The sequence below is a fragment of the Phocoena sinus genome, chromosome 6 (assembly GCF_008692025.1).
Source record: "Phocoena sinus isolate mPhoSin1 chromosome 6, mPhoSin1.pri, whole genome shotgun sequence".
NCBI lineage: Eukaryota > Metazoa > Chordata > Mammalia > Artiodactyla > Phocoenidae > Phocoena > Phocoena sinus.
Genome location: NC_045768.1, coordinates 107,040,909 through 107,054,634, shown reverse-complemented (window position 1 = coordinate 107,054,634; position 13,726 = coordinate 107,040,909). Strand labels below are relative to the sequence as shown.

Sequence of the window (13,726 nt, the reverse complement as noted above, 5' to 3'; positions counted from 1 at the left end):
TCATGCACCTAATCAGAGAAAAACCTAGCGCTTAAAATCAGCCCAGCGTACTTTCCACCCTGTCACAGCAGCTAAAGTGTCGATGCCGGTCAATTTCTAACTGAATGATAGCGTCCCCAAGTTAAACAGCCACAGGCCTGCCACAGATCCCCTATAGACCCCCATGTTGTTGTAAAATGAACTTCACACATGTTTACTGCATCATTCAAGCATCAGTTTCAGTTTTAACAAGTGCCCCCAAACTCCTCCAGTAAAAGATGCAACTCTCCAAAACAAACGGTTCCATATTTTCGAGCCCCCAGCTTAGTTGACTTCCTAGAAACTCCATTCTCCCGCTTTCAGAGTCCCCTCCTTTCCTCAATGCACAAAGGCCACGTGGGGACCAGGAACTAAGCGGCTTAAAGAGCCAATACCAATAATGACATCAAAATATTAATTTAATATTATATAATAAAAATAAACCAGCCCATGTCTCCAATAAGTATTGATTAATACCAAATTAGTATATCTATTTCATTTCTTTCTAAGTTATATATTCATTTAAGTATTTTAGTAGTAGTCTTATGGTGTATAATATATAAGTATTAGTTACAGTATACAGTAGGTATTATAAATATTATTTATTAAGCACCTAATACATGCTGAGTACTTTTTCAGATGCTGAAGATATAGCAATGAATGAAAGAAAATCCTGCCTTCACAGAGCTCACATTCTAGTGGAGGGTAAGAGACTGGATAAATATACATTCCAGAATGTTCTCTGTTTTCAATTTTCCCTCCTTCCCTTACAAGTAGGGCTTTTCCCATGTGACTACTTCCCATCCTTTTGTCCTAACATCCATTTGCATAATGGCAAGATGGTTGCATCACTGTTCCTTCCGAAACATTCTCCACGAAGAAAAAATATTGCCGGATGGCTGATTTTCGGTCAAGTCAGACCCCTCTACATTCAGAACAAGATGCCGAAAAACACTGTCTCCGTGTGTAGTTGTTTAAATCTATTTAAGTTTTCTTTTTTTTAAAAGAGAAATTAGTATGTGAGTAAAAGAGAACCTGCAGGTATGATTTATTTATATTTTTCAATAAGTTTTACTAAGATTACATACGCCTTGTACACTGAAGACTAATATCTGTGTGTTTACTTGGAGGTCTCTGAATTATCACAGGATCATGGAAAATTGTTGCTTACAGATAAAAATTGGCTTTTTAGAAAACAGAGTGGGAATAATTAAGAATCACTCCAAGGATATGGTTTAACAGTGGGCTCTTTCACGGATCATATTTTCACAAATCATCTGGTATAAGGATTATACAATGAAACCCTTAAGTTTACATCGATTTTTTAGAGCTGCTCTTGTAGTGACATGACAACCTAAGGGGTAGAAACATCTGGAAGACTTCACAAAATTGTGTGGTTGGGCAGAAAAGATGCACATGGCTGTCATTCTGGACAAGTATATAAGGCAATGAATTTCTATAAAAAATAATCCATGCATTATTTATACAATTAGAGTTCATATTACTACTGTAATCGGGGATGGGGATTTATGGGCCCTTCCCTGAAGCCATGATCCCTCGATTCTATATTCTAACTTGATCGCTTGTTCACCGTAACACTGTAATACTGATATGGCTCCTCCCACTGTTGTCCCTGTCTTCTTGTGCAGGTCTGGGCTGTCGCCAACACACTGTGGACAGCTTTAAAGAGGAGTAACTTTGTGGGCATTACCCACAGCCCTACCCCAGACTCACTGCACCTCTCCCATTGTACGAACCCAAACTAACCGTGCATTGGAAAGATGGGAGCTATTCACACAGTTATAGTCACATTTGTGGGCAGAAGTCTCTCAATTTTGAATTTACAGCTTCAACCTTCTAATCACATCCCTTCTTGGATGTTCTAATAAAACTAAAAGTTCTTCATGTCAGAAACAATACCCTCTCTTCCTGGTCACTCTGGCTAAACCCCTGACTGGCCAGGAAGGAAGACAAGAAAGTGTTAAAGAGATATACTAGGGGATGGAGAGAAAACATGAAAGCCTGTGTTCGGATTTCTTTGAGTCTTGAGTGATACTGGACTAGGCATCAACTCTCCGGTCTACTCAAGGACAACGTTATTTTGATTGCATTCTTCCATCACTGTTCATCCTGAGAAGAAGGTATAATACCTTAAACCAAAACCATATATCTATATCCACATACATGTGTGTGTACCTTAAACCAAAACCATACATCTATATGCACATACACGTATGTGTATTTGGTTAATTCCAATGCATGTACCTTTCAGTTCACTAATGAAGGGGCTTATTAAGTGGATAGAAGCTTCAAATTTGAAAGCAGATGGTTCACTGGGAAATACAATTTGATGCTCAGCAGATTGAGAAACCTACAGAACTAGGGCTTTTCTGTTCTCATTATTTTTAATACATTGCATTTATAGATGTTTAGCATCATTAAACTTTTCACCATTTCTTTCAACCTCTATTGGTTTATATAATGAACACAAAACAGTAATTCACATGTGAGGAAAACCTGTTTACTAAATCTCTTGTCAGAAGCCTAGGACTCAGAGCTGCAAGAGCTTGTTTTTAGGTCTGACTCTGCCACTGACATGTTTTATGCAAATTTCCTAATCTTTCTGAGCTTCAAACCTCTTCTGTAGAACAAGGATTATAAGGGCCTAACCTATAGGCTTGTTTGAGGAGCAAATAAGATGGAACCTGTAAAGTACTTTGTTGACTATAAAAAATTATGTAGGGGTTAAATACTTTTATTTTTACAACTTTTCATAATCTTAGAACAGTTCAGAACAACTACTTTGAAATAAAAATGACATCACACAAGACACTTTAGGAGTGACCCTTTTCCCCCAGAAAAGCATTATTTATATTAATATCTCAGATACTCACACAGCAGGGGTCTCACAGATAAATAATCCAAAGAGGGGGTAAGATTCATTTTATGTGTGTAGAAACGTACTGTTCAGTTTTTAACTAAACAGTTTATTACGTTTTTCTTTAACAGAATTACCTTCCTAGTTAAATTTTAACTCTGCTCATGTCCACCCCAGTTCTTCATTTCAATGGAAAACAAACCCAAGAAAGGGTTTGTTTGAGTGAATTCTCCTTCCCCTGCTCCTACCCATGAAGCGCTTTCAAATGCAATGTCTTCACGCTTGGTCTCTGATCTGAAGTTTGAGAAAAATCAAGCCTGTTAACATTATCTTGTATCTCTCAAGCTCACACCCACTGGGTTATTAAAAAGGGGGAAAGAAAGACTTGCAGAGCGGGTGATAGAGAGAAACAAAAACAATTAAAAATTATTGAAAAACGAAGTTCTTAAAGTCCTTCTTTCTGACTTCCTGCCTTCTTTTCTTCCTTCCACTCATTCATCCGTCTTTCCCTGAATCAGGCAAGGTACTAGATACTGGGATTCAGAAATAAGACGGTCTCATTTTTCAACTAGGTCCCCATCCTAGTACAGTGAATGCCATCTTATGAGTTAAACCTAGATCTACCTGACACGGAAGCACTTTCTCTTTTCAAGATTGATGCACAAGAAGTTACAGCGAAACAATCAAAGACTACGGAACACAGTGTGTGTGTGCGGTGCATCTGGTGGGCAGTGGAGCATGCCAGCCCAAGACCCAGAAATAAGAAGAAGCTTGGTCTACGCTGAGGGCTGTGAGGAGATGAGCCGGAGTCCTGCCAATTGTCCTGGAAGGAAATGAAGCCGGTCGGTTGAGCACGAGGCCGCATGGGTGTCTTGACAGGACACACGGGGGACCAGAGACATACGGAAAGCTCAGTTTCAAGGGAGCCACAGAATTCCGTGGAACCCCGGGTGAGCACAGGGTTCCAAATCATCAAAAATCCAGAGCTCTTTTGCACATTGATTCAATATGTGTTGCAAAGTTCACTGTGCCTTCCACTTGGCTTTGGAAAAACTAGGAGGATAAATTATTAACATTATTTTGGCTGTCTTCACAACCCAGGAAAGTAAGCAATAGACTTGCTGTAGGGGGTGAAAAGAGAATTACCGGCTCAGATGCAACATCTTGTGCTTACAATTCTTCCATAACGCTCTCTAAGCTGATTACTGAGGACTGGGCTTTGGGGCATTCTTGAAAAGAACTGCCCTCTTGGAACCTACCAACTGTTTGAGATTTCTCCATCCACCTTCTCCAAATAAGATTTGAAAGGGACAAACCACCATGAGACTGCTCTAAGATTTCCCTCTCTCTCAGTGGAGCCGGAGAAAATGCTGGAAAACAGAGAAATGCTTAACCTATAATGAGGCAAAAAGATGGATGAGTTCTCATCTGCTCAGTAGCCCTCTAAACTTTGGCTCATCTTTGGGTACTAGCTCTGTTTTATACCTTCAGACTAGAGAGATGAGAAATATGCCCGAACATGGAAATTTTAAAGGGAAGTTCACACTGTGAGCTGTTGTGAGGTGATTAAGAAATTTCAGGAGTCATCAGCTGATAGTGAACGTCAGGGCAAGGAAGGACATATTCCTAATGGTCTGAAATTACTGACTCTGTGTTAGGGAACTTCCAAGGAGCAATCTCATTAGAGGACCATCCATGCTGGCTACAGAGACCGGGTGACTCCCACCAGGATGAATCTATATTCTTCTCTTCTACAGCCAGTTGCTGCGAAAAAATGGATCCCGATCGTGGTCTGCTGCATGAAGCAGAGAAACTGGCATGAGTTTTGCCATGAGATGGTTCTGGATTCTAATTCCATCTCTGCGTTTACTGTGTAACTTCAGCCGAGGTACTAGACCCATCTAAGCTTCAGTGTCCTCATTCGGAAAAGTGGGGATGGTGATACATACCTCACAGGTTTGCTAGGTATCTTACATAGGAGCTCAATAAACATATCTCCACCATCCCCTTGTGACTTCTAATGCAGAAATTCAAGGAGGAGAAGTTTTCAACATACTACTTAAGAATTTAAAAATTCCTGTCAAGAAATGAGCTACTAAGCGTCTAGCTGAGTTCAGGAACCTTGCTAGAGATCCAGCTAAAACACAGACCACTGAGCCTGATCTCAGTCTCAGGAAATGTCTAGAATGTATCAACAAACATATGAATGCAGAGAAGCAAGTTGTGATCACTAGGATGAACATGGATCCATCTAGAATCCATGCCTCTTAACCTCTCTGGCCTCAATTCAGCATCAGTAAGGATTTGGGTTAGATCTTTTTAAAACCAGTTTTATTAAGGTATAATTGACATACCATAAATGGTATATATTTAAACTGTACAATTTGATCAGTTTTGACACGTGTATATGCCATGAAATCATCACCACAATCAAGATAATGAACACTTACAAAAGTTTCCTCATACGCCTTTTAAAACTCCCCTTCTCACCACTCCCAGCCCCCATCCTAAAGCCCCAGGCAAACACTGATCTACATTCCGTCATGTGTATTTTTCTAGAATTTTATACAATTGGAATCATGTCGTGTGTACTCTCTTTTGGTAACTCAGCCATGTTGCTGTATGTATCAACAGTTCCCTCCTTTTATTGCTGAGCAGTGTTCCACTGATTGGATATGCCAAATTTGTTTACTCACTGACCTGCTCATGGATATGTGGGTTCTTTGCAGCCTCTTGCTATTAAAATAAAGCTACTGTGATCATTCATGTACAGGTCTTTGTATGTACATATGCTTTCATTTCTCCTGGATCAATACCTGGGAGTGGAATGGCTGGTACATTTATGTTTACCTTTTGAAGAAACTGCAAGACTTTTTCCAAAGTGGTTGTAACATTTTACGTTACCTACAAGCAATATATGAGAGCTCAGTTGTCATATCCACACAAACCCTTGTCATGGTCAGTACTTTTAATTTTAGCCATTGTCAAAATATGTGTAAGAGTATCTTACCGTGGTTTTAATTTGAATTTCTTAATGTCTAATAATGTTGAGTATCTTTTCATGTGATAATTTGCCATTTGTACGCCTTCTCTGGTAAAGTGTTCGATTTTTTCCCATTTTTAAATTGTATTGTCCCTTATTATTGAATTTGGAGTTCTTCATATATTCTGGATACAAATATCTTATCAGATATATACTTGAAAATATTTTCTCCCGATCTGTGGCTTGTCTTTCATTCTCTTAACAATGACTCTCAAAGAGCACAAATTAATTTTGATGAAGTCCGAACTATCAGTGTTTTCTTTTGTGGATCATGTTTTTGGTGTTGTATCAAAAAAATCTTCACCTAACCCAAGTCACAAAGATTTTCTCCTGTGTTTCCCTCTAGATGTTTTGTAGGTTTAGGTTTTAAATGTAGGGCTATGATTCATCTTCTGTTTTGTATGTGGTGCGAGATACGGATCAAAGTTGTTTTGCTGTGGCGGCGGTGGTTTGTAGCTGTTTGCTGCAAATACGATTGTTCCAGTGCCATGTTTGGAAAACACTATCCTTCTTCCACTTTGTAGTCCCTCCTCCCAGACTCTGCGCTATTTTTTTTTAATAGTATATACTGTGTGCTTTTGTTTTTTATTTCTCCATAGTCTGGTTCCAGGACTCTGCTCTTAACCACATCTCTGTACTGCCTCTGTTACTTTTTTTTTTTTTTTTTACATTTTTTGTAGAGTATAGCTGCTTTACAATGTTGTGTTAGTTTCTACTGTACAGCAAAGTGAATCAGCTATACGTACACATAGATCCCCTGTCTTTTGGATTCCCTTCCCATTTAGGTCACCACAGAGCACTGAGTAGAGTTCCCTGGGCTATATAGTAGGTTTTCATTAGTTATCTATTTTACACATGGTATCAATAGTGTATATATGTCAATCCCAATCTCCCAATTCATCCCATCTCCTTTCCCCCTCAGTATCCATATGTTAGTTCTCTACCTCAGTGTCTCTATTTCTGCTTTGTAAATGAGATTATCTATAATACCAGTTTTTTCAGATTCCACATATATACATTAATATATGATATCTGTTTTTCTCTTTCTGACTTACTTCATTCTGTATGACAGTCTCTAGGTCCATCCACATCTCTACAAATGACCCAATTTTGTTACTTTTTATGGCTGAGTAATATTCCATTGTATATATGTACCACATCTTTTTTATCCATTCCTCTGCTGATGGACATTTAGGTTGTTTCCATGTCCTGGCTATGGTAAATAGTGCTGCAGTGAACACTGGGGTGCATGTGTCTTTTTGAATTATGGTTTTCTCTGGGTGTATACCCAGTAGTGGGATTGCTGGGTCACATGGTAGTTCTACTTTTAGTTTTTTAAGGAACCTCCATACTGTTCTCCATAGTGGCCGTATCAATTTACATTCCCACCAACAGTGCGAGAGGGTTCGCTTTCCTCCACTCCCTCTCCAGCATTTATTTTTTGTAGATTTTGTGATGATGGCCATTCTGACAGCTGCGAGGTGATATCTCAGTGTCGTTTTGATTTGCATTTCTCTAATAATTAGTGATGTTGAGCATCTTTTCACGTGTTTGTTGGCCATCTGTATATCTTCTTTGGAGAAATGTCTATTTAGGTCTTCCGCCCATTTTTGGATTGGGTTGTTTGTTTTTTGATATTGAGCTGCATGAGCTGTTTGTATATTTTGGAGATTAATTCTTTGTCAGTTGCTTCATTTGCAAATATTTTCTCCCATTCTGAGGGTCGTCTTTTTATCTTGTTTATGGTTTCCTTTGCTGTGCAAAAGCTTTTAAGCTTCATTAGGTCCCACATGTTTACTTTTGTTTTTATTCTCATTACTTTAGGAGGTGGGTCAAAAAAGAACTTGCAGCGATTTATGTCAATGAGTGTTCTGCCTATTTTTTTCTCTAAGAGTTTTATACTGTCTCACCTTACATTTAGGTCTTGAATCCATTTTGAGTTTATTTTTGTATATGGTGTTAGGGAGTGTTCTAATTTCCTTCTTTTACATGTAGCTGTCCAGTTTTCCCTGCACCATTTATTGAAGAGGCTGTCTTTGCTCCATTCTGGCCAGGTATATTCTGGCCTCCTTTGTCATAGATTAGGTGACCATAGCTGCAAGGGTTTATCTCTGGGCTTTCTACCTGTTCCATTGATCCATATTTTGACTTTGTGCTATTTTTGCCTAACATTTTACTTCTACATATCTTATAACCCTCAAAATACACTTATTATTTTTGCTTTAAGCAGTGGTTTATCTTTTAAAGATGTTTAAATCTTTAAAAATCTTTATATTTAGTTAACATGTAGTTAACATTTCTAGTACTCTTTATTCCTTGTGGAGGTCCAGATTTCCTGATGGCATCATTTTCTTTCTTTCTGTTTGAAGGACTTCCTTTAACATTTCCTTCTAGCTTGGGTCTGCTGGTGATGAATCCATCCAGCTTTTGTACATCTGAAAAAATAGTTTTGCTTTCTTTTTGAAAGGTGTATTCACCAGGCCAAGAATTCTAGTATTTCTAGTACGACAATTCTTTTTCTTTCAGTACAGATGTTGCTCCACTGTCTCCTAGCTGGCATTGCTGCCGCTGAGAAATCTGCCATCTTTGTATCTCTGTTCTCCTGTATGAAATTATCTTTTCTTTCCTGTGGCTGCTTTTAAAATTTTCTGTTTATCACTTATCTTACTGATTTGATTATGATGTGTTGTGATGTTTTTTTCACGTTTCTTGTGTTTGGTGTTCATGTAGCTTCGTGGAGCAGTGGTTTTATAGTCTTTATCAAATTTGGATTTTTTCTGACATTATTCAATTTTTTAATCTCAGGCATTGTAGTACTCATCTCTTGAAGATGGATTGGGTCTTTTTTATATTTTTTGTCTTTCTACTTCACATGTTCAACCTTCCCTCTAGCTTCTTAAACATACTGAATACAGTTTTAATGGCTTTAAAACCTGTGCTAGTGTCATTATCTGCATCAAGTTTATATCATTTTCAATCAATTGATTTTTCTCATTAAAGATAGCATTTTCTTCCTTATTTGCATGTTGTTGGATGCCAGAAATTGTGAATTTTATCTTGTTGGGTGCTGGATATCTTGTTATTCCTACCTATGTATTCATATACTTTGTTCTGAGAGATTAAGTTACTTTGCAAAAATAACATATCCTTTTGATTCTTGCTTTCAAGCATTGTTACTTTGGACCAGAAAAACTTTTAATCTACATTAATTGCCCCACTAATGAGGTAAAGCCTTCAGAAGTACTCTACCTGATGTTCAATGAGTTTTTATATTTTCCATTCTAGGTAATGAGAATAGGCAGTATTCCCAACCCTGTGTGAGCTCTGGGAATTGTTCCCTGTAATTCTTCAAGGTGATTCTTTTTCTGGCCTCAGGTTGTTTAATCACATATATGCTGGTCAGTACTCAGACAATTACTTAAGAGAACCCTTTGCAGATCCCAGGAATTTCCACTCTCTGAGTGTTTCTCTCCTCCCTTCTTCTGTTCTGTGAATTCCACCTTCCTCAGCATCCCTGGACTCTCAGTGCCATCTCCTGAACCCATGGAGACTGTGAGACTTGGCCTGGGTTCCTCCTCCTTGCTTTGCAGCCTAGAAACTTTCTCCAGGAAATAAGGTAGGGCATTTGTAGGACTTCTTTATTTGTTTTTATGTCTACTGTGTGAGAACCATTGTTTCATTGTTTTGTCTGATTTTTTTAGTTATTTCAAGTGGGAGAGTAAATCCAGTCCCTATTACTCCTTCTTGATCATAAACAGAAGTCTTTGAGCTAAATATTTTCCAAATATCTTCTCACCCTAATTTAAAAAAACCATTTATAGTTAAAATAATGGGTATGGGGACACAGACAGACAGACTGAAAAAATTCCCTTAAGGTGTTTGTGGAGGTTTGGGGTGTATTTTTCGTTTGTTCTATTCTGTTAACAAATGGACTCTGTAAATTTATTTCCGTAAGATAATTCAGATTAAAAATTTATATGAACAGCATCTGGATGGTGACAGAAATTTTTTAAATCACCATGATTAATCAAAAAAATAATTTCATCTATTTTTTTTTTACCCTTTTATCTTCATTCTTCTCGATCATTCTGATCCAACAGTGTTCACAGTGCCTTCCTTCCTTAAATGCTTTTTCCCTTGGCCTTGTAGCACTGTGCTCACCTCAGAATCTCACTATTTCTTGACCACTTTACGTCTATTTGCTTTTCCATTTCCCCCCCACCATCCTCCTTACTACAGATGTTCCTGGGCTCGGTCTTTGTCCGTCCCCCTCCCTTCCACGTGCCCTCCAACGGAAACTTCCTTTTCTATGCTGTGAACTTACAAGTCTGAATTTGTGATTCATGTTCTCTTCCAGGCATCAGCCGTGTAGGGCCACATTCCCGTTAGACATTTACGTATCTAGGCTCCATCGTCCCTGGATTCTCAACTTGACCTCACTATCTTTCATTGTCCCCCACCATTCTCATCTCTATCCATTGACTGCACCATTCTTCCAGCAACCCAAGTTTTCAATTTTGTAGTAATCCATGCTTCATTTGAGTCTCCTTTATGCCTTAAGCCAGGCAGTCACCTAGCTTTACCTTTTTTTTCTGTAAAATCCTTCAGTAACGTTTTTCTTTCCCTTTCCACAGCCTCCTCCCTGATCTAGAGTCGATACTCCGTGGTGTGTGATGATAAAGCTAGTATGAACACCTGGATCTTCTGCAGAGCCCTAATTCAGGGCTGCTTAACAAATGTTTCCTGGCTGTCTCTGGTTGTGTAGGTTGAATAAATGAACTGGCAGTTCCTTGCAATAGTGGGTCATTTCACTCCATAATCCTATCATTGTTCCCAGTACTGCAAGCCTAATGTTTCACCCTTCTTCCCGTGAACAAAGCCTAAGGACATCATTTTTCAGATTTTCCATCTCAGACCAGAGTGAACATCATGCAGAAAGGTGACAGATGCAGAAAGGTGACATAATGCTGCAACTCCCTGCTGTGAAACATACTCATTTTCATATTTTTCACACTAGACTTAGAGTTTCGACTTGTTTATTATTCCTTTCAATGTTATAAAAGCCAGCACATTAATCAGTTCTTCTGCATATTAATATTCACTAAAGTAAGATGCCTTTGAAAAGTAAAGTGAAGGCAAGTAAAGTAAAATTTCCTTCAAAGTATCCATTGGATTTAGAATAAAATATGTTCAATTCCTGATTTTTTAATCCAGGCACCCCAGGAAGAGGATGGAGACAAGATGGTGGAGTAGAAGGACATGAGCTCCAGCACCCCAGGAAGTTACATTGAAATTTGGGCTTCCATGTAATTTGGTTAAGCATAAGCCTCAGTCACTCTTTTGCATACCAGGAGATGATAAAGCATCAGCAAGGGAAAGTGTTACCTAGGTCATTTGAGGGAGACAAGAGTACTTGGGCTATTTTAAAGGGGGAAGAAGAAGCTAAGAAATTAATTAATATACTAGAAATGAAATTTAAGTGATTTTAAAGCCATCGTTGGGCATCTGAACTGTTAAAATAAAAGGATGACTACCAAGGATTCCCTATCAGGGTTTCTTAACTTTGGCACTATTGACATCTTGGCCTGGGTAATTCTTTGTTGTGAGGGGCAGTCCTACGCATTGTTCGATGTGTAGCAGTATCCCTTGATTTTATCCACTGATGCCAGCAGAGTCCACCCTATTGTGACAACCAAAAATATCTCCATACTCTGCCAAATGTCCCCTAGGGGCAAAATTGAGACCCACTGCTATATATTAATGAACTACATCTTTTGATATCATTGCTTATAGAAGCCTACATATTCAAAGCACCTAAATGAAGCAACATGTGAAAAGCAAAAGCGCTAGGATATGTGGAAACCAACAGTTATAAAAGAGTATCAGAGGTCTTTGGTATTCATATTTTCATTTGCATCTGCTCATTTCAGTGGTTACCAGTTTGGTTCCACTTTTTACTCCCAAATTTAAGAGATTTGCATTAGAGAACACAATACCTTCTTTTTCCTTTTTTGGTAAAATAGCATTTTAAGCTACACATTGCAAGTCCACAAAGAAGAGAAGAACATAAGCACAAATTAAAATCAACATGCATATAGTCTGAAAGAGAGAAAGTTCTCAATTTTATGGAGAAGGCAAGAAAAGCACATTTTTTCCTTCTTATTTAATAGCTTGGTAGGAAAAAAAGAAGCATTGAAGTTGTTATCACATGTTTCCTGGTGACTAGAATATCTTACCATATCTCTCAGAAAGTCTCGTATCCCTCAAAAATTGGTACAGCCCCATCTCACCATACCACTTAGGCACTGCAATCAGTTTAACAGAGAACAAAAGTAACAGTGGCTTAAACAAGACAGAATTATATTTCTTTTTCACTTTAAGTGAAAGGTACTGAGTTAGGTGATCTAGTGGTGGTTGGGTGGCACATGGTCACCAGGGACTCAGATTTCTTCTTTCTACACAACTATCCTTAGCAGATGGCTCTCATTCTCAAGGACATAAGATGCCTTCTGGTGCTACAACTGTCATGTCCAAGTTGTAGATCAGAAAAAGGAAAAATAGAAGGACACTTCTTCCCACTTCCTCTATCTTTAAAGAGACTTCCCAGAAGTTCCAAGCCATACTTTCAGTCATGTCTCATTGAGTGAAACAAGTCATATGACCACACCTCCATAATTCCTCTCTCCTGGCTCTGCTGTGGAGCAGGCCAAGGTCAGGCTACCTTAGGCCACACCCTTGCTCAGCTTCTTCCCCTTCCCTAATCTGCTTTCCTCACTCTCTTACAGGTTCTTTTCTTTTTCCTCAATAAATCACATGTACTAAATCCCTGTCTCACGCTCTGTGTCTAGAGAAACTAACCTAAGACTTCAAGCTATTCATCTAGTTTTGCTCTCATTCAAGCCACCTTACTGCCCACCTCCAGGGCTATGTTGTTTCTTACATTCCATCACTTTAGTTGTTTAGGTTCCTAGATGAACTCTTATTAGATATGTTTATTAAAGTATTATTAGACAAGCTTATTAAATTGCTATAATGACCTCTTAATGAGATCAAAGTTCTTGTGGTCAGCATCTGGCTTACACATGCCCAAGGTCCACCATTCTCAGAGAAAGACCACTGGCATACATGCTAAAATGTCGCACTCAGGATGGTACATCTCCACTGTATTTAATTCACTTTGTGAGATTAGCATAAGCAGAGGCTTAGCTGCTATAACTCTGTTTACTAGATTTTGAACATTCCTAATTGCTTCTTCAAAATTTCTCTCAATGAATAATGAAACAACCAATGAATGACTCAGAACTTCAAACATTCCATGGATAAAGAAGGTGTAGTACATATGTACAACGGAATACTACTCAGCCAAAGAGAAAGAATGAAATAATGCCATTTGCAGCAACACGGATGCACCTAGAGATTATCATACTAAGTGAAGTAAGTCAGAAAGAGAAAGACAAATATCATATGATATCACTTATATGTGGAATCTAAAATATGACACAAATGAACTTATTTACGAAACAGAAACAGACTCACAGACATAGAGAACAGACTGGTGGTTGCCAAGGGGCCATGGGGGAAGGATGAATTGGGAGTTTAGGATTAGCAGATGCAATCTATTATATATATGTATAACAATCACTTTGCTGTACACCAGGAACTAACACAGCATTGTAAATCAACTATACATCAATAAAATAAAATGTTTTTAAAAGCAAGAAAAAAAGAACTTCAAACATTCCAAATACATGAACAGAGTCAGCACCTCTACTCCTTGCTTCTTAAAC

The 13,726-nt window shown here is 38.4% G+C and overlaps 1 protein-coding gene across 2 annotated transcripts in view; it reads right to left on the bottom strand.

Moving 5' to 3' along the window:
* MSRA (methionine sulfoxide reductase A) overlaps window positions 1–13,726 on the bottom strand; it is a 376,781-nt gene that overhangs the window by 98,230 nt on the left and 264,825 nt on the right. The window lies entirely within an intron of this gene.